The following is a 21,665-nucleotide window of genomic DNA, read 5'->3' as shown; positions in this document are numbered from 1 at the left end:
CAGTGCTCTGAGGCCTGCTGCCCAGTCCCTGTGGTCCTGACATGGGTCCCATAGGGAGGCAAGACTGGTTTTGCAGGAGAAGCCACGATTGAGTGTAGCTCTCCTGTTTAGGTCAGGTAGTGTCTGCCTTTGAAATAGTGCTATCAATCAGCTCCACCTGTCTGCAGGGTTCAGGACTCAGATTAAGTGCAGGAATGGGCTTGGAGTGGCTGGTGAGACTCAGAAATACTTCCCAGCTCCAGGCATGGATCATATATTGCTAGTATTGTGTGAAACATTAAGTGTTTGCTTCTCATCTCTGCCCCCATGGCCTGATGCCCATAGGAAAGAAACTCCAGAAGGTGCACAGGCTACAGAGGGGCTCAGATTGTTCAGGTCAGGTCCCAGATATGAACAACTGGTGTTTGCGGAGGAGGTTCAGTCATGGTGGGCTAAAACTTCAGTGTGTGATCCCACTTGAGGAACATTAAAACCAAGATAAATAATGAGTAACTTGGCAAAAAAAAAAACAGTATTTTCACTTGAGTTTTAAAAAAAAGGTACAATTTGACTGTAAATGAATAATTTTAGACCTACAAATACTTAAAAGGAAAGGACCATGAAGCAACGAAAACCTATCAATGATGCAAGCAGTTCTGAGCACAAGCACAAAAAAGAAATTCACCTATCCACCTTGCCAGGGATTTTCTTAACTCCTTTGATTTTCTTAACACTTGAGAAAAAATTACTCCCTTTTTTCAGTCCCCTTCTGGCTATGTGACATACAAAAATAGCTCTTAACTCTTTCCTGAAAGCTTTGTCAGGTCACTAACTCTTTCATAACATCTCAGGCTTTCTACAAGGCATATAAACATATAAAGCAGAGGTTAGTGTTTCACATCATCTCCTTACTGCCAGTATTACAAGGACAAAATCTATCATGACCCCAAGATGACCTTCTTGCTAGTCTTACTTGGTGTTGACAAGTAGGTTAAATATCATTTAGATCAGAAATAACACATACAAATGTCAATATTCATACAAGACTTCTAATTTTTTTGCACACTGCTTTTACATCTTTTATTTTGGAATTTCCAGGCGTTTAGGCTTCAGAAAGTTGATAACTAAGCTGCTCTGCTTTGTAAATCTGGGAGAAATAGTTTCTGCTTGTTTTCATCAATATTAATATACTTATACCCCTTTTAGTAGTCTACATGTGTGTCTTCGATCCTATTGTCAGTATTGGTGAGTTGATTATTCTTCAGTGAGAGCAGTTGATTTGAAGCAGTTCTTATTTCTCTTTTTTTCTAGGTTTTGTTACTTACGGGAACAAATCCATATAAGACATTCCTTAAAAAGTTGTATTTCTTGATCAGAAGTCATACAAGTGACCTCTATCAGGTCTAACCGCAGTGGTCTGAGACAAGAGCAGCCCAGCTGTACCCCCAGACTGCAAACAACTTACCACTTATAGCAAAGGATGCAAAAGCAAATATTTACAAGTTCTCCACTGGCACCAGCTCACAGCCCAGCATAAAGAAGGCAAGCATTGGCAGCTCAGTGGCACCTATGGTTCCCGTAAGGTTCTCATCTGTTTTTAGGTTTTCTGCTACTGTATCAAAAATACTATAGAAAAAAGGATTTATCTAGTACAAACTCATCCTCGCAGGTTTGGTGTGCTGAAAAGACACTGGCATGTTACCTTTATCAGCACAGCCACAAGAAGGTTACAAGCTTTTCTGCTCCTCTATCCTTATACAGTTTTCACCCAAAGTTCTTGCCTACCTTCCAGAGCCAGCATCTCTTTCTTTTTGGATACTCGCATCAGACCTTGGCCATTATGTCTACATGCAGTAATTACTGCAGATGCCACTGCAGTCTAGCCAAAACCAAGCCCCAGACCAAAACCAGCTGTATTGGACACCCATACATATCAGCCTTACTGGGAAAAGCTTAACATTTCCCTTCTGTGCCTTGGAGAAGTTCCTGCGGAACACACCTGGGTATGCTGCTATTCCGCGCTTCCCAATTTTCTGCCTCTTGCCTCCTGTCTCCTCTACGTGGCCCCGGTGAACAGAAAGCTGATGCCAACCCTTGATGCAGCCGCATCATTTGCCCGGTCCTACAGGCATGGATACACACTGTTGCTATTTCTGTTGCTCAAGGGAGAGGCAAAAATAGCACATGGTACTTGTAATGCCAAGATTCCTGGGGCATTTTGGCCTGCCAGTGGCATGGTACTTTATATGAAGCTATTTCCTGGGTCACCAGTTGACCTTGGAAATGGAAAGCTGTTCCTGTCTAAGTGAACTGCTCCAAAATATTCTTGCTTTGCAGTAGGGCTAGTGCCCTGATATGCACAGGGCAGACAAGCAGGGAGCCGTCTAGGATACCAGTGACACGTGCTGGCAGAAAATCACCACTGCATGCTTTTTGCTAATTTGGCTATACCTCACACTGATTTCTAAACTGGCTTATATCTGCTTTTCCTGGTGATCCAGCAGGCTAAGACTGATACCCATATCATAGAACCATGGGTGGTAAGTGATGCTGTGAGAGCTTCTGGGTGTTTCTCCTCCGAACAGAACTGACACCCAGACTTTTAGAAGCTTTCAGTCTTTTTTACCATTACTGCAAAATATGGACTAGGCTGATACTATTTCTTCAAGTAACACAAGTATCTTTCACACTAATATTATAGATAAACTGGTATCCTCCCTAGTAGTTGGCTAGTTAATGCTTTCCATGATAAAAGAGTCCTGTGATTCTTCCGTTACAAACCTCTCACAACTTCACTGTTTGCTGTAAGGTTTTGACATACCACAAAAGAAACACCCTTAAGATTCAGAAGTGTTGTGTTTTTTTTTCTCTAAAACTCTCCTCTGCTACAGCTGAGCAAAAACTATTTAAAAATCTAACCCATTTTCTTTTCCTGCACATGTACATCACATATACAAATTATAATTAATTTTAACCTTACTTTAAAATATTCCTAAGAAATAACACATTCAAATTATATAATTTCATTATAATTAAAATTGAAGCTGCAAAGTGAGATATTCAAAAATTGGAAAATGACACAATCAAGGTTGGATGTGCAATCATAGTTTGTCTCAAGTGCATTTGCATTCTGGTTCTATTTGAGATAAAAAATATTTAAAATTGTTGATCTTTCTTCTGACAGAAGGGTCCCCTGCACCGGGTAGCTCACAGATCAAAATAGAATTTGCTTGGGAAATAGTGATTCTATCATCTCACAATCTTTAAGTCTGGCTCTGTAGGACAGGGAGTTGGGGAACATCACACATTAAGAGAAGTAGGCTTTGAATTTAGGCTTGTTTTACACATATTAATTACTCTGCTGGGGGAGAGAATAATATTGCTTTCAAACATGCCAGTGTTATGGACCAACAGGTTCCAATCTCAGCCATATTGACTTGTTTACCCGCAGACTGTAAACTCTGTCTTGACAGCTGCATACCCATCCTTTAGGCAAAATTTTAACATCCCCAAACCCAAATTCTAACCCCCTAGCTCTGTTTCCCACCTATCTTAGAAACCACTTCATCAGAAATTTTCCTGTGATCAGTGGCCAAAGCATATCATCTTTATTCAATATTTTCCTACCACTGACAACATGTATTGGTTATTTTCACTTAAAAGATTTGTGTGCATCTACCATCATGGTATTTGGATTTATGACAGTACTATTCTCAGCTAGAAAGGAATCCAAATACAACTAAAGGGAATATGATGGAGCAGCCAAGACAAATTTGTGTCTTTTAAATTTGTTACGTTTGTAGATTTTTTATTAGGGTGATGGTCTCCTAAGCCAGGCTTGCTGGCAAAATGTATGATAGCCATACAAATTCTAAAGCCTGGAAAAAATGCTTCCAAATAAAAGAATTTGAAATCAACAGAAAATAAATGTAGATAACATTCATATCCTTAAACCAGCTGCAGTTGCAGAAACAAACCTGGGCATACCTTAAATCTGTCTTTCATTTCTCATTAAACATTAAGGACTATGATTGCTCATTAGAAAATAACAGTATACTGAATGTGTTCTGAATGGCTTGGGTGCTTACACCCACCAAGTCAATGTGAGAAACCTTTCAGGAGCATGGCAAGGATTTTTCAGAATAGAGAAAACAGGTACCCCTGTGTTGACAGTTTCAGGCATATGAAAATGAACCCACAAATGACAGCTTTTCAAAAAAACAGTGACAATGAGGAATGTCTGAAGCTGTTAACTTGGGACCTGACAGCAACATGTGCATGTTTCTCAGTGTGAATTACTTGTACTTTCTGCACTCAACTGGATACACTTGTGCCATGAATTTGAGGCACCCAAAGGCTTTGATTCCCGTGACCTTCTAACAGTCATGCAAAGCAAAGAACTTGTACAGCACAACAAATTCCTGTCTTTTTATCTCCCCCCTCACAACAGGGCCAAGGAGTTAGAGCTCTTGTGCTGCTTCCAGGACTTTTCATGCAGGATTTATTCTCAAGAGGCTGTTTCCACACAGTTTAAGACCCTTTTAGATAGAAGAGTGGTTGGGAAAAAAAAAAAAAAAAGCCTTAGCATACTTGAGAATCAGGTTTGTTGTGTACTTTGCAGAATATTAAGACACCCAAATATTTAAGAATTGAAGATGGGAACTAGTTTGTGTATTAAATTTTGAGCAATGTTCCAGCAATGAAAAACTATACTGTCAGAGTGAAAATAAAGTGATGACCAATGAATAAAAAAGACCAGGATGTCTCAGAAATTGTTGGCCAAGTGCAATGTAATAAGGATGGCTTTGTTATGAAAGATGATATGCAACAATGCTGGGTAAATCTGCTTGTTAGTCCAAAGAGAAAAATTTTTAGTGTTCCATAACTGATATCAAGTGTTACTTAGCATTTGAACCTCTTCACTTGAGTTTCCAAAAGGCACCAAGAGAGTTTAATATTAACCATATAAGTTGGTCTCAGCTACTTTTTTGTAACTAAAAAATAGAACTGGTGCTGATGTTGTAACTAAATTTGATATTTCTGTGGGTATGAAAAAGGATTCTCCTAGGTTTACATGCCAAAAAAAAAAAAAGTATGCCAAATTTTACTCTACGATGTAAACAGCTTATGGCAAGTATATGACAACAGATTATGTATAGAAGCAAGAGAGAAATCATGCTCTCAAGGAAAATCATGCTAAGCAATGGTCACAGCATGTTAATAAACTAATGACTATCAAGATAACATTAATGGCAAGAGAGATCTTAGATATGACATGAAACATAACACTAGATATTAACTAGACAAGAATTATAGAAGTAGTATGGCTGTATTGGGAATATATTTGCTGGAGTAATTAAGAATTCCTAAAAAAGTATCTCATATTGGCATGAAGTGTGATCATACGCAGAAAAATCTGGCAGAAGGAAAATTAAGTGGTAAATAACTGTAGTCACTAAGATTCTGAGCAAAGAGGTTACCAGTTTTGATCAGCTAGATCAACTAGGCCTACTAGTAATGAAGAGGTCAGAAGCACAACCCTCTAATTCTTGCAAGACCACTCTTGAGGTTTGGCTTTCCATCCTGCACGCAGGCACATCTGAGGTGGTCTGGCATCATCTGGGCCTGTGTGAAGCTGCTTTGTAAAGTGAACCCTCTGGTTCACTCTGGTAAGCAAATGGCCCTTGGTCAGCACTGGATTTGAAAAGTTGGAAATGCACATCTATAAAATATCAGCAGGAAAACAGATGCATGTGATTGAAGACTCTCAGAAAGCAATCTTCTCAGAGAGAACTGGAAAGAACGATGTGGGACAAGCTTATTTTTCAGTATGTCTTCAATAAGCTTAAGGGTTTAAAAAGTTGCTAATTAGAAACTTACTCAAAATTCTAAATGGGCCCATAGCAAGTTCCAGTTTTTGAGTACCACTTTTACAACACTGACTGGCCTATAGGTCCTGGCCTTTTTTTTTTTTTTTTGCTTCTGAGTGTATTAGGGCCAGCAACCACTTGCATGTGAGTGGATCTGATTGTATCTGAGCCACTCTGATCATCCATTTAGTTTCATTATGGACTCCAATTAGTAGGCAGAGGGTAAAGCAGCTTAGCGGTAGGGTTGTCCACATGCAGCCTGTGAACCCAGACATATAAGGTCCACCCAAAGAAAAGGCTATTAATGGTGAATAACCAAATAATTCTCACTCAGTTTGGACAAGGCCAGTTACAGAAGGCAAGAAAGAAGATATGTTGCTTTAACCATGACAAGTGCAAGGTCCTACACCTGGGTCGGAGCAATCCCAGGCAAAGCTACAGGTTGGGCAGAGAAGAGATTCAGAGCAGCCCTGCGGAAAAGGACTTGGGGGTGTTGGTTGATGAGAAAATGAACATGAGCCAGCAGTGTGCACTCGCAGCCCAGAAAGCCAACTGTATCCTGGGCTGCATTAAAAGGCGCGTGACCAGCAGGTCGAAGGAGTTGATCCTGCCCCTCTACTCTGCTCTTGTGAGACCTCACTTGGAGTGTTGTGTGCAGTTCTGGTGTCCTCAACGTCAAAAGGACATGGAACTGTTGGAACAAGTCCAGAGGAGAGCCACGAGGATGATCAGGGGACTGGAGCACCTCCCGTATGAAGACAGGCTGAGGAAGTTGGGGCTGTTCAGCCTGGAGAAGAGAAGGCTGCGTGGAGACCTCATAGCAGCCTTCCAGTATCTGAAGGGGGCCTATAGGGATGCTGGAGAGGGACTCTTCATTGGGGACTGTAGTGACAGGAGAAGGGGTAATGGGTTAAAACTTAAACAGGGGAAGTTTAGGTTGGATATAAGAAGGAAATTCTTTCCTGTTAGGGTGGTGAGGCACTGGAATAGGTTGCCCAGGGAGGCTGTGAATGCTCCATCCCTGGCAGTGTTCAAGGCCAGGTTGGACGAGGCCTTGGGTGATATGATTTAGCGTAAGGTGTCCCTGGCCAAGGCAGGGGGTTGGAACTAGATGATCTTCAGGTCCTTTCCAACCCTAACGATTCTATGATTCTGTGATTCTATGATTCTATGTCTGTGTTGTAGTTTCACATGTTGGACTGATGCATTTCACAGCTGTCTTTGATTTGGGTGAAGTCCAGCCCACTCTTTCCTTGACTTCTCCAATGTGCAGCTTCTTGGTACAGGTATCCTGCATGAGTACAGTCTCATGAAGTAGTTCTAAACCTACGGCGTCCTTTTCCTAAATCTTCAGCCACAGGAGTAATTTGAGTTTGCTCTAGTCTTTCTGTGGCTACATAGCACTTAAAGCTTGTAACACAAAGGCCTTACAAAAGGGATTCTACATTGATTCTTCTTTCTTTTACTACGAGAAAAATAAAGTACTCCTCTTTACGTAACAATAACTAGATAAAATAATGCAGGTCCTCAGCGTATTCCCATGCCTCCATTTCCTCACTTTCTGGAGAACAATTTAGGTTTAGGCCCAGATTTTCCAGATTCTTTTCTTCTCTCCCTCTTGCATATGTCTCTCCTCCAGTCTGTGGAATCTCTTGTTCGGGAAACTAACTTGTTATTTGTTTCAGCTCTCTAAAATGGCTTCTTAGACTTTCTCTGATGGCTGCCTGCCTCTTTTTCGTATTGTTAGGTTGACTCCTGATCACTTTTGTCATATAGAGACATAGCTCCCTGGAAACTGATCCACAGTCTAGTAGCAAGCTCTGAGTTCTTTTTATGGGCTAACATTTTTTACAATAGTATTTCATACAAAATGGGTATCTTTGAAAGAGACAAGGTAGAGGAAAGAGATGAAAGAATATGGGAGTAGGGATGGAATAGGGAGTAGCTGGTGAGAAGTAATAAGAAAGCAAGAAAACCAAGAGCAAATAAATGCTGCTTTCTGCTTATTGCATTGCATTTATTTAAAGTTTATGTTCTTACACTGTTATTTTGAAGGAGAATGGATCTATGTGTTGTGATTAAGAGCACATTGAGCTAAAGAATCCCCACTAAGCAGCATCCTGTTGTGAAGGCATAAACATGATGATGACAATGCATTGTACCATACCACAGCCTGGGGCTCCCCGAATGCTCCTGGGACCAGGGTACATGGGGTTGAGAGAGGAGTGGCTCTGTGACAGAGTACATGGGGTTACCAGCAGCAGGTTGTGACATATTTATTGCAAGGGGATTGATGTACATTGAATGTGAGAAACTTTTTACTGCAGAATGTTCGTGGTTGTGACTAGCCACTGAAGCTCTAGATTCAGAGCCTGTTTGGATGAAAAGCACTTGTGGAAAAGAGGGCAGAGAAGAATCAGAAAGGAGACTGCATTAATCAGTATTTCTGTTTGCACTCAGGGTGATACAGGCTAGAAAGCCTAGTCCTCTGCACTGCCTTCTTTGAGGCTCCATATTCCTATTCATCATGAATTACCCATGCTACTAGAGAGAATGAAGATATCCTTCCAAGTATGATTAGAAAATCGTGCTTGGGAGCTAACTCAACGGACCTGCAATGACTTCTCTGACTTCCTAGTAGGAAATTAGATATCCCTTGTCACTATTTAATGGTGTGCTCCTTAGGAATTTGTGGAAGATAAAATAATAGTCTTATAGAGAAAAAATATTAGGGTTGAGCAATCAAAAGAAAAATATGTATAAACTGCCTGTTTTTATGTGGAAGCTTATTTCTAGAACACGTATTCATCTAGAGGTTCTAACTGCAATGCTTTCGGTTTGCTATATAAATCCTAAATAATATTTACTTGTTCCTTCTCTAAATGCAAGGACGTAACAGAAAGCTAAGAAAAATAAACAGAAAACACATCACTTCAGGAAATGTAGCTGCGACTTACACTATGTTTACTGTTTTCAGTTATCACAGCCACTTTCTTGCCCATGTTAAGGGATTAACTGCTTGCCCAGTGTTTCTTCTGTAAGTCAACATTCGTTATCTAGGGATTTTCAAAGAACTGAGAATCTGGACTAGTTTCCAATGAAAAGATTTATACACATTGGTTGAGTTTCTAAATTTCTTCTGTGATGTTTTGGATATTAAGTGATAGATTTTGTTGTTTGGTCTTTGAAAGTAACTGCAGCAGAAGTCATTGACAGAAAAAAACCCTCTATAATAACGTCTGCCATTTTGCATGTAGTAAGCACACTCACTTTCATCCAGGTATGTTTCATAGAATCATAGAATAGTCTGGGTTGGAAGGGACCTTCAAAGGTCATCTAGTCCAACCCCCCTACAATGAGCAGGGACATCTCCAACTAGATCAGGTTGCCCAGAACCACATCCAGCCTGGCCCTGAATGTCTCCAGGGGTGGTGCACCCACCACCTCTCTGGGCAGCCTGTGCCAGTATTTCACCACCCTCATTGTAAAGATTTTTTCCTCAAATCCAGCCTGAATCTCCCCTCTTTAAGTTCCAAACTATTACCTCTTGTCCTATCACAACAGGCCCTGCTAAAAAGTTTCTCCCCATCTTTTGTATAGGCCCCTTTTAAGAACTGAAAGGCCACAATAAGGTCTCCCTGGAGTCTTCTCCAGGCTAAACAACACCAACTGTCTCAGCCGTTCCTCATAGGAGAGGTGCTCCATCCCTCTGATCATTTTTGTGGCCCTCCTCTGGACCCTCTCCAACAAGTCCATGTCTTTCCTGTACTGAGGACACAGTACTGCAGGTGGGGTCTGGCCATGGCCTTTGTCAGGCTAGGAGCACCTGGTGCAGTTCTGGCCAGAGAAGGGAAGCAGAGGGAATTCTAACTCATCACATTGCTCGATCTGATGCCCATGAAGAAAGGACAACATCAGAAATGGTGAGACACTTGGTTTTAATGCTTGGCTATGAACCACTCTTTAGTTGTTGAGATATTTTTGTCATCTTTTTCTCCCTTCTGCTGCTTTTTTTCTGTTAAGGCTCTTTGATCATAGCTCTGAGACACAGACAATCAGTGACAGTATATCTCTACAATGCTTAATACAATGATATTCTGAATACAGCCTAATATTTCATTTACTAAAGTATAAATTATACTACTGTAACAAATATTGTGACTATAAACATCCATTATTTCTATGTTATCTCAGCTAAAATTCTTGTGCTGCATTATAGCACATTTCTCATCATTGTTATTTAAAACAATCTACAAGAAATGTGATGTGAAACTTCAGAGAAATCCCAAGCAATACATTTTATGTTGGCTGACAGCAAAGAGAAGAACTGCATTAATTTTAACACCCAAATAACATAATCTGCTCCTAGTGCATATAAAGCTCAAACAAATGCTCCTGTTGATACAATAAAAAATTAAAAAAAAAAAAAAAGAAAGAAAAAAAGGTGGCTAGACCTTCTTTAACATGAAGGAGGGCCTACAATCCTAAAAGACTTCAGTCTTAGCGTGGCCATGCTGACCACTTGCCCTTCCTATAGAAGCAGTTTTGCTTAGCCTTCAGCAACATGCAAAGAGACAAGCCATCAGTGTCTCAGTACACTGCAACATGGAGATGCCCTCCGGACAGCTCTCAGCACAGACTAGAAGGTATGACCAAGGTGATTAGCTCAGCAGTCAATGGAAACATTCTCACATCTCAGCAAAGGTCTCAGAGAGCTGGACTGCCTTATCTATCCCTCTACTGTGTGTGTTGGCCATGTGGACATTATTTGAAGAACTCAAGCTCACCTTCAGCCCATTCAATTACAAAAGGAAATAAGAAAATCGTGTGTGTGGATCATCTTTTGCATTTTTATACTACTTACAAATAGACACAATGGAGTAATCCTGTCAAAACTAGGTATCGCCAATGCAGGAAGAACAAATAACTAGAACTACAGAAGAGTTAAGATTGTTCCTGTGTTTCGTTGATGTAGATGAAGCGTGGGTTTCTCATAAAATATGCTCCTGTACATTTATTTTTTCATCCTGCACTCACTCCTTCCCAATCTGCTTACTGTGACAAAAGTCACCAGAGACGCAAAGTGCTGTGATAATGAGAGAACTGTAGGTAACTTCCAATCAGTCCCCTGGGGTGTATTTGGAGTTTACTAGCCATAGGATATAATGTTTTCTCCATGCAATTGCAGCTGACTCCACATTTCTCCTTCAGTAAATATATGCATCCATTTTAAAATAAAATTCAGGTTTACCTTAAGAGAGTGCTGAACACATCTCTCTTTCTATGCCTTATGTTTATCCATCTACAGCCTTGCAATCTTTGGAAATCAGAGTACTGGTTTTTGTTATAGTAATCTCGGAAGCAACCATCATTTGGTTATTCTAAGCTTCATGTAATTAGTAATTTATGGCCAGATATGGCCAGCTGAAGCAGCAAATTACATTCTGCCAAATATTAAACCTCTGGAGGCAGTATATGTAGCCTTTCAAGGACCTACATTATACCTCTTTAGGAGGCTTACTCACCTAACAAATGTTTATTTAGAAACATTTCTTTGTATGTAAAGTGCTGGCATAAATTAAAATATAGGAAAGTTAATAATTAATGATTTTTTTTTATTATATTCTTTTGATCACCACTGTATTTTCACCAATAATGAAAGTGTTACTGAAGTAACTTTAAACCTCCTAAGGTATGCGCCTAAAATGACTTCAAAGGGTAAAGTACACAGGAAACTCCTTTCGAAAGCTGTTACATGTTTCTTTTTTTCAGTTGCCCAGTTTACCTCCAGTAACACTCTGTACAAGACATAGAGACATGAAACCCTTTTACCCATCTCATGACATTAGCATTAAATTATCGTCCCAGTTTTCAAGAGAAAGAGGAATGTGTTTAACATTTCCTTTCACTTTGTTCTGCTTTTAAATACCCCTAACACTGTGCCAGAATTAAAGTCAAAAGTTAACACCATACTAATGGGGTTAATGTGTGGTCAAAGTCTTCATTTTTTAGTGCCAGAAGAGCATTTGACATTATTCTTGTTGAATAAAGGCAGTCAGCAGCGACACGTTACATGCACGCAGCTCTGGAAAGTAAAACCAGGCTGTTTACACAAAATTGGATTGATGCATTTTTTTTGTTCTAAGCAGGTCATGCTGTGCAAAGAGGTGTGTTTTATCAGTATTTACAAGTGGGATGCTGTGGCTTTGCAGTGCAAGGAATGCTTTCAATGCACAAGGGCATCGAGTGTAAATACAATGGTGTGAATGCTTGTTCTCTGTGTTGATCTATTGTAGCTTCATCCCAGCTTCATCCCAGCTGATTTCCATGGTGTTATATTGCCCTCAGCCCAGCAGCAGCACAGTGATGAATCAGGCATTCTTTTCTCCAGTTTCCAGTGCACAACAGTGAATTTTCTAGGTAGCCTGTTCAGAGATCTCTGCATTCCCTCATGCCGTAAGACAGATGAGGATGAATAGGTGCTAAAAGACAAGGTATAGCCTCAAAGACATCATCTGCCCTCTTTTCATCTCCCCAAAATGTCTCCTCGCAGCAATATGGTGTGCTCTGGGCCTGGCTGGAAAGGGTTAGCTGAGTTTAAGAAAGAAACATTTTGCAATGAACGGTTCCTTGTTAGAAACCCAGTAGAAAAGGAAATCAACATTAATACTGTTCCTCTAGTTTACTTTCTGTCCTGGCTACTGCCCAGAAGGAGAGGTGAAGGTGCAGCTGTGTCACTGGGAATAAAGGAGAGGAACGATGTCCGTAGCCTCTAGTACATGAGGATAGGGAGTCATGGTACCCATGCAGCTCCTAGGAAATTCCCATGACTCAGAAAGTCCTAGGGCCATATGCTTTGATTTTTGTTGCCTTCCAAGGGCTGGCAAGCGTCACCTACAAAACTGACACCTGCTCACTGTTTTCAGCATGTCCTGTGACTCCTTCACAAGTCCTAAAGTCACACTCTTCCAGCTCTGTGCCCATTTTTATGGAAAACATCGCTCACAGGAAATATTAGCTGTATTTAGAATGGGTTTTGAGAAGCTCATGTTGTGCACATCTTTAGAGCTTCAGCCTCAGCTTGTCTTTAAAGCAAAATTGACTAGTTTGTTATTGTAATCAGACATCATAAGGCTCAGTCTGTGGAAGGCCCTGCTGTGGGACTATGGAGCTGGACCAGGAGGCAGCATCAGGGCTCCTGGGCAAGGCAGAGGGCCACAGGGTTGCCAGGGCAGTGTAGTGCTTCCCTCCCTTGCCAGCCCCATCCTATGGACCCCAGCAAGGTGAGCTGGGATGTGCTGGGGATGGCAACCAGGGTCAGCCACAGCCTGGCCATCCCCAGGCACCATGGGGCCTGCCAGGTAGGCATCCCCTGGGATGGGGACAGGATGAGGATGGGATCAGGGCAGTGCCCAGCTCAGCGGAACCCAGGGCCAGGCAAGGACAGGGCTGCAGCACTCAATCTGCATATCAAAGAAGTTCTCGTTACTAAATGAAACAGTATGTTTTGGTTAATCCAGTGGAGAAGGGGTACTTAATTAATTTCTACAAAGGTCTACTGGGAAATTCTTCTAAGGTCTGTTAATTCTTACTGAGATCTGATCAGAAGGAAGTAATATACAGGTTTCGCTTTGCCTTCATGATTCGCAGCCGCTTTCTGAGAAAGCATGGTAATGGTAAGCGGTACTGGATTGCCTGAAGATAAGGTAAGGTTTAGGTAAAATATGCTTAAGAGCTAGATGAGAGACTGCTGCTTGAGTAATAGCACTGTACTGTATCTTCAGAGATGTAAATTAAAGTTACAGGTGAGAGCCCAAGTAAAAATGAATGTCCTGTTCCACATTATAATTTTTTCAATGGAAAAGGCAGCTTAACAGGTTCCTGATCTCTCCTTTGTCCCACACCTGCTATGTCAATGACCACTACAATTTACCAGCCCCTCAGGCAAGCTCCTGCAACTCTTTCTGGGGACACTCTGAATCTAATCAGAGACATCATCCACTTTTTCAAAATAAATCAGGGAAACAATGAACAATTTCAAGCATAGCCACATACGGAACACAACTGAGAACTTCAAAAACTGCCGCTCAGGGGAAGCAGAAGAGAGCAAACAGCTGGAAAACCCTTCCAAGAGCCACACTCTTGGAGCAATCTGGCACAGAAACACCCAAATGACCACAGCTACTGACAGAAATTCCTCAAGGCCATTGTATCACCATGGGTGCCACTTTCCATTATAATTCCCAATGTTGTGTTTTTCAAAATTGCCAGGCTTCCACTAAGCAGGACCAGAACTCTGGATGCTGGAAGTGTGCCTCTTCCAAAACAATTAATCTACAGTAAGGCAGGCATCTCCACACACAAGGGCACAGGGGGATGGCAGTGCTTTTTTTTAATCCTGTAAAACTGTCCTAGCAACCCTTTATCTGAGAAAGGTTTTAAAATCAAAATTCCCCTGTCTTTCACAACCTTGATTCACAGCCCACACAGGTACCAGAGGCCATGGAATTCAGGCATCCATGCATATATATCGTAGCTTTTCCATGTTTGCCTGAGCAAATGTGATTTGCTCTCATGTGGGCTGCTGAAGGGTTTTCCTGTAACCAGTTTTAAGTTACCTGGTCTGTTTTGTGCTCATGTATCTTTAATAGTTATGCATGCCTGTTAGAGAAATTTCTAAACTAAGGCTGTTTATGTGAAGAGAAAGCAATCACTTTAACTGAAAGTAAACTTTCTGCAGTCACATACAAGTTTTTTTACACATACAAGGTTTTTAAAGCAATCACTTTAACTGAAAGTAAACTTTCTGCAGTCACATACCAGGTTTTTTTTTGGATGAGAACTGCAGTTATCAATACAGCTGGTGATAACTGATTACACTGCCAGTTTGGTTTGGTTGCTTTGCTACAGGAGACAGCCAGGAGCTAAACTAATCCAGCCAACTGTGCTTGTACTTTTAATCTAATGCAAAAGCTGAATTCCAGACTTTTAAAAGTGAAAGGGTAGCATATATCTACCAATGATACCACCTAACTGCACATACTTGATAACTGTGGAAATAATAGCAGACAATGCATTTAATTTCTAAGGCTGAACGATCAAGAAACATTACAGGAATATGGAAGACACAAGTAAAGCAATTAAGATAAGTGGAATGTCTTTCATTGCTTGTATCAAACACGTGAACTATACAGGAAGATGGGCCAAGTTGGCAAACTTGCTCATAATAAATGACCGATGCAACTTTTCATGTGTGCTTACTGTAACTCATACACTATCTTGGGTGGGTTGGCTAATTGTCAATTACTGAGGTGGCACACTCTCAGTTGGTTGTTTTGAGTGAAATTTAAACTGACTGTTACAAATGAAAAGTAAATGACTAAATTTTGTTGCTAGAGAAAGCTGAGTACTTACATGACCTGAGTTTGCAAACATAGAAGGAAGAAGTGACTTCTGTTCAGTGGGACTGCTCAAATGTGAGAAGTTACTCATTTGCTTGAGTGTTCACAAGATCAGCACAGAGCATCCAGAAACTCAGCTGCTACACCCAAACATTTTTCCCACAGCACCCAGTACTTAGTCACTGCTCTCCAAGGAGAGCAGACAGCAGAGAGCAAAAGTCACTGTGGTCAGCATGTGGCATATTCAGTAAAAGAATTAATCTTACTCATTTTCCATGGTTCATATTTCAAGACTGCATCATTAATTTCTGACAGTCATAGGCACTAGACTTATACTAAATGAAAAGCTAAAGAAAGGCTTGTCACTTGTTCTTAAGTCTAGTGTGAGAACCCTGACCTCACTGACTCACAGGGTAACACTTAATTTGGGATCAACAGCGTTAAGTTTGTTAATAATCAGTGTTTTCAAACATTACAAGTGATCTGGGATAGCTCCATCATAGAGATTCCTTCAGGCAGTGTGATATTCAAACAGCTGATGTTCTGGCATTTTGAAAAGCCAGTGCCTCCTCGAGACCCCTCAGAAGGGTTGCCTAAGACCCCACAGCACTTTGGAAAATCTCTGCCAGTCATTTCACTTGTCCTGCAAAGAAAAGGACCTGTCAAACCTGCTGCTGTTTGCTGCTGCCCCTATGGAGTGCTGTAGTCCCTTCAGAAGTATGTAAATAATTATACTATTAGCTGTCATAATGTTTATTTAACTGGTAGTTAACCTACTGGTTGTGGACATTATTAAGACTCAATTCATGAGCCTGAAAAAGAATTAAAAGGTAGCTCTGGAAATCCTGCATATCCATTCCCAGTAGATGACTTCAGAGTGAGAGGTATCTCTGCCTGCTTATCATGGCCCACAGACCTTTCTGAACCCCCAGGCTCCCAGTAACAAATGAGGGGAGAAGCAGTTCCTGCAGTATACAGCAGCCACTGGCTTTGCAGAAAGTCATGAGATGACTTCATTAAACAATGCAAAATTTACACTAAAAAACACACCAGGAAGGCTATGGAAATGGTGCAGTAACGTTTTTAAAAAACCTTAGTCAGTTCATTCAAAAAATATACATTGGCAGGCGGAAGGTAAGTAGTTTAATAATTTTAATGGCCAACATTTAAGAAAAGATTAAAGGCCTAATACATTAAAAGGGAAACTCTGCTGATGGTAATCAGTTTTGCTGCTTTTATGCATCATTTTGTTCCATGTTTGTGTATAAAATGAGGTGGCTAGGGGTGGGGGGAATGTGAAGATTTATGGACATTACTACTTTCATGAGAGTATTTTATTGCACTTCTGCAGTTATAGAATCATAGAAGCATAGAATCATAGAATGGTTTGGGTTAGAAAGGACCTTAAGACCATCTAGTTTCAACCCCCCTGCTATGGGCAGGGATGCCTCACACTAGACCATGTCACCCAAGGCTCTGTCCAGCCTGGCCTTAAACAATGCCAGGGATTTGCCACTTCTTTGGGCAGCTTGTTCCAGTGCCTCACCACCTTCACGGTAAAGAATTTCTTCCTTATATCTAACCTGAACTTTCCCTGTTGAAGTTTAAAACCATTGCCCCTTGTCCTATTGCTATAGTCCTTAATGAAGAGTCCCTCTTCAGCACCCTTGTAGTCTCCCTTCACATACTGGAAGGTTGCTATGAGGTCTTCACGCAGTCTTCTCTTCTCCAGGCTGAACAGCCCCAGCTTCCTCAGCCTGTCTTCATACGGGAGGTGCTCCAGTCCCCTGATCATCCTCATGGCCCTCCTCTGGACTTGCTCCATGTCCTTATGTTAGGAATACCAGGACTGTACACAGTACTTCAAGTGGGGTCTCAAGAGAGCAGAATAGAGGGGCAGGATCACCTCCTTCAACCTGCTGGTCACGCTCCTTTTGGTGCAGTCTGGTATACAGCTTTCTGGGCTGTGAGCAAACACTGAAGCCAGCTCATGTTCAGTTTCTTGTTGACCAACACCCCGAAGTCCTTCTCCGCAGGGCTGCTCTGAATCTCTTCTCCGCCCAACCTGTAGCTGTGCCTGGAATTGCTCCGACCCAGGGCAATTCTGGATTTAATTTAAGAAAAAACAATTGTGGAAAAAGGATGAAACAATCTGGTTTTCCTGTCATCAATCACAAGGTTGCAGGACACATTAAAATAAATTTGTGACTGCCATTCTTCTTCATTCCCAATGCTGTCATAGCAAATGATGATCCAGAAGCTGACTGACACTTCACGTATCAGCTCTGACGCCTGCTGCCCTTCTCCTTTTACCAGTTCTTCTGATTACAGACAAATAACCAGAGCTGTTCTAAGAACATGGAGAAAAGCCTTGTGGTAGATGAAGCATTTTAATAGGTGATAACCCTGAAAGATTGGCAAAATTACAGTCACATGAAATAGAATGCAAAGAATCAAGTAAGGGATATTTTACCATAAAGTATTAATCTAATTTTTGCCTACAGTTGCCTGTTATTCCTAACCCAGTTGTTACCTCAGATGTAGCAGGTAGTAACCCAAACTGAAAGCAGTGTTTTCAAATCAATACAGATTGCAGAATCATGCCCTGACATTGCAAGAAATAGTAGTGGCTTAAGCCACCATACCCCTTTGCAATGTCTCAATCCAAGGTGAGCAAAATTTTACACCTCTAAATGTTCAAATTCAGAACATCAGAAATGTGTATCACACATACATACTGGTACTCCTCGTGGTACCCAAGCAAGCTTGCTTTTGTGACTGCCATTTAAATATACACCAATGCTGGGATACAATTCACCTTATCTTCTTAAAGGTAAGCATCTAGCTTATAAGTATATGTAAGGCCTATAAGTATATATAAGGCTATAAGGGGGTGTTACAGGCACTATGTCAATAAGATGTATCATTGCTGAGAAACTTATCTTTCTGTTAAGTCCAGGCATAGAACAGACAGTTGATTTGTAGGCAGTTAAATTTAGATTTATTCCCTCCAACATTGACTTTCAGGAGAAGCATTTAGCTACTACTATGTAACCAATACAAGACCTTTGTAAGTACGGAAGATGGCAGACTCTTGTTTTAGTTAAGGTAATTAACACCATCTTTGGACTGTAATTTACCTTATTTTCCTAATTCCTACAAACCAGTCTCCCCTGCCCACCACAGGCAGATAGATCCTGAACCCATTCATGGGAGCAAAAGAAGTGTCCTCCTTTATTTTCTGCTGGGAACTGTTCCCTGATTTTGCCAAAGCTGGAGGACTTGAACTCACTGCAGCATCAGAGCCCAAATGCAACACCTGCATCTGTGCTGGAGAGCTGTGACATGAATGAAACAAAATGCCTTGGAGGATCCCAGTTGTAAATAAATCCAGCAAGGCATATAAACAGCACCCATAGCCAAAGTCTCCACCTGACGGCCTTTTTGTTGTGCAAGAAGTCATTAGGATTTGTGAGGGCAGTTGTTTACAGCAGTTTAAGCAGAAAAAAAAAATAATCTTTCCTTTCCAGCATGGAAATAAAATGATCAAGTATAAGAATATAGTTAAGCAAAATACTATGGTCTATCACTCTACAAAGTAAAAGGAGCAATGGTCAGGAAGAGTAGCATTTTAGTGAAGGGAGGAAGAGAAACTGAAAAAGAAGCAGCAGAAAATACAGAGACAGCTTAAAGCCTTGGGAACATGGCTGTGGGAAAAGTCTTCAGAGAGATTTCTGGGCTGTGAGCTAAGTAGCAGAGGGCTGAGACCATGAAGAAATGTCACCTGTTTGAATCTTCCTGTGTGCAAATGCATGGATTTGGTGCATTCTTTGTGTAAAATACACAAATAATCAGCAAAGATAACAACTCTACTGTTCATTTCCAGTTCTAGCTAAACAAAGACACTGAAAATTACCTAAACTTTCAGACAAAAGAGGTAACAGCATACTGTTACCTTCTAATAAATGCAGCTTTATATGGGACAATTTTTTCTACTTTTCATTCACTACAATCTTATGCTTGTTTGAATTGTGCATAAAAATAACGAAGATCATATACCAAATTTGGATCACATGGATATATATGGTGAATATATGTTACTTCTAAAGTGCTGACCACATAAATATTTATCATACACATTTTTTCTGCACAAGAACTGCATTTAACTTCATCAATTCAATTTCATTTAAAAAAGACTAAGCCAGCATATTGAACTGATTTCTGGCACAATGGTAAGACTTTTTTTTCTTTACTGTGATTTTAATTCATTACATTACTGTGCTATTTTTAAAAGGCCCCATTTATATTGTACATTGCAGTTCCATAGATTAACAGTTGGAAACTAAAGATTAATTTACAGGAAACGCAAAGAAGGTATCAAGCATAGTGACAGGAGTAATCTTAAGTGTTATTTCAGATAATATACCACAAGGTCTTCACCATGGCATATACTACACAGTTTAGATTTTAAACTTCTAAAGACAAGGGCTAACGATTCTTGATGATTCTGTGAAACAATATAGTTATACAACGTCACATGCTAAATTACATCTTTATTCTGTTTTAACAAACATATAGCATGTAAATGATACTTACAGTTTAAAAGGGGAAAATGAATTGTTATGAAATATCAATAATAAAGCTCAGTGTAGAACACTACAATATCTCAGTTACAATTACGAAAGTGAACCCAGTGCAGGTGAGCAGCAGCTTGAAATTTATCACCACCTGATGGCTGTTCAGTGGACCATGTGAAGGGAATTAACTGTCTGTCCAGTTTGGAGCTGAGAACTCTCCATATTACAGAAACTGCCACCAAACCTGGCACGTTCATTGGCAAAGGCCAAGGGTTAGGTGGGTGTTGAAGAAACAAGCATTGCTGTGCTATTTTAACTGCTGACAGTCTAAGTGCAGGACTTAATTTGTCAGAGGCGATGGCAAAACCTTCCAGAAGTTTTAAGAAAGCCCAGAAAAAAAAAACAAAACCATCCCCCCCCCCCCCCCCCCCCCCCAGACAATTACAGACTTTGCACAAAATTGCCCAGTTCTTGTTACCTGCAGTCATGGGACTGGGCACTGAAAAATATCTGCGTCTGAAAGAATTGTGTTTACACAAGCAGGAGTTATGGTCTTGGAGAAGAAATTAATGAGTGAGGTTTTCTGGCCTGTGTGATACAAGAGGTCAGACAGAACAACCATGATGGTCCCTCTGGCCTTTTAAATCTATGAATCTGTGATCAGTAAATGGAAGTCAAATTGTCTGCAAAATCAGGCAATGTCTCTTTTCATTTGGTCTACATAGTGGCATCTGCATTTGACAATTTATTCTGTAAAATATAGACAGGTTAATATGAAATTCTGCACACGTGTGGGCATTATCCGTTCCTACAGAAAGCTTTCTACATCACAGGCTGCATCACATAAACCATTTTAGATACCTTTCCACTGTCAGGAGGGCATAGTGCACTTTATCACCTGGGTAATGCAAGCGCTAGAGAAAGCAAAATAGATCCATCAGTGCTCTTTGGATTCTATGCTTGCACTTGAGTAGTACATAAATAATGAGAAGGTAGTTCAGCTCACACACAGCACTCACTCTTATGTAAGCATGATCAGGATCTTTGCATCTCCAAAATAAATGATAATCAATTTTCCCACCAGGACTACATGTGTTCATGACACGTGCTCAGAACTAGCAATTCTCTAGCCATCCTCAACAACGTTCTGTTAAGTTTTCCAGTCCTCCTGACTGTTCTGCTGGCCATGGTGGAGTGGCATCAAAAAGTAAATGACAGACTTAATTTGGGGGGGGCTAGACTTTTTTTTTTACTAAGGCTTTATTTTTTTCAGATAAGAAAACTCCATAAAAAGGCCATAATGCTGTCAGTTGGATATAAGATGGCACTGCAAACACAAAGTGATAGGGACTGGTTCCCCAAGTAAAGCATGCAATTAATTCTGAATACCTTTCTTTCAAAATTATACTGATAACTGGCAATCTTATTCACCTGAGTTTGCATTTGGCTAAATGACAGAGAATTCTATTAACAGATGCAGGTTTTTTAAAAAGTTAATTTTCAAATAGCTGGATTTAGTATTTGTGAAATTCCCGTTTCCTTTCTATTAAAAAAAAATATTTAAAGCAGTTCTAAAAGTCTGATTCGTATTCCCAGAACACAGCATTTATCACCAGATTTAGGAGTCACCACAGAAACAACATGACAGCAATACCTCCCTGTATTTTCTTAACCGCTTTTTTTTCTCATAGCTCCTGCTCATTTCTGCCTTGTGCCATGGTATTCTGTTTCCTCCCTGTGTGCTGGCACCACCACGCATCTGGCCATGTTGTGAAGCAGCCTGAGAACTAAAAAACCCCAAAAAGCCCAAACCCTACAAAAGAAGGAGAGTTCTTTTC

At 40.6% G+C, this 21,665-nt stretch overlaps 1 long non-coding RNA gene across 1 annotated transcript in view; it reads right to left on the bottom strand.

Moving 5' to 3' along the window:
• The window catches only part of LOC130601157 (uncharacterized), a 42,397-nt gene extending 30,119 nt beyond the window's left edge, over window positions 1-12,278 (bottom strand). The window contains exon 1 of the long non-coding RNA XR_008972609.1: window positions 12,038-12,278. This is a non-coding gene — a long non-coding RNA (uncharacterized LOC130601157). The remainder of the gene's footprint in view (window positions 1-12,037) is intronic.
• Window positions 12,279-21,665: the final 9,387 nt, after the last annotated feature.

This window comes from Pezoporus wallicus, unplaced genomic scaffold (genome assembly GCF_028554395.1).
Source record: "Pezoporus wallicus isolate ANWC-B61680 ecotype Strahan unplaced genomic scaffold, APGP_CSIRO_Pwel_v1 contig_6484, whole genome shotgun sequence".
In the NCBI taxonomy this organism is placed as follows: domain Eukaryota; kingdom Metazoa; phylum Chordata; class Aves; order Psittaciformes; family Psittacidae; genus Pezoporus; species Pezoporus wallicus.
This window is presented reverse-complemented; position numbering and strand designations above follow the sequence as displayed.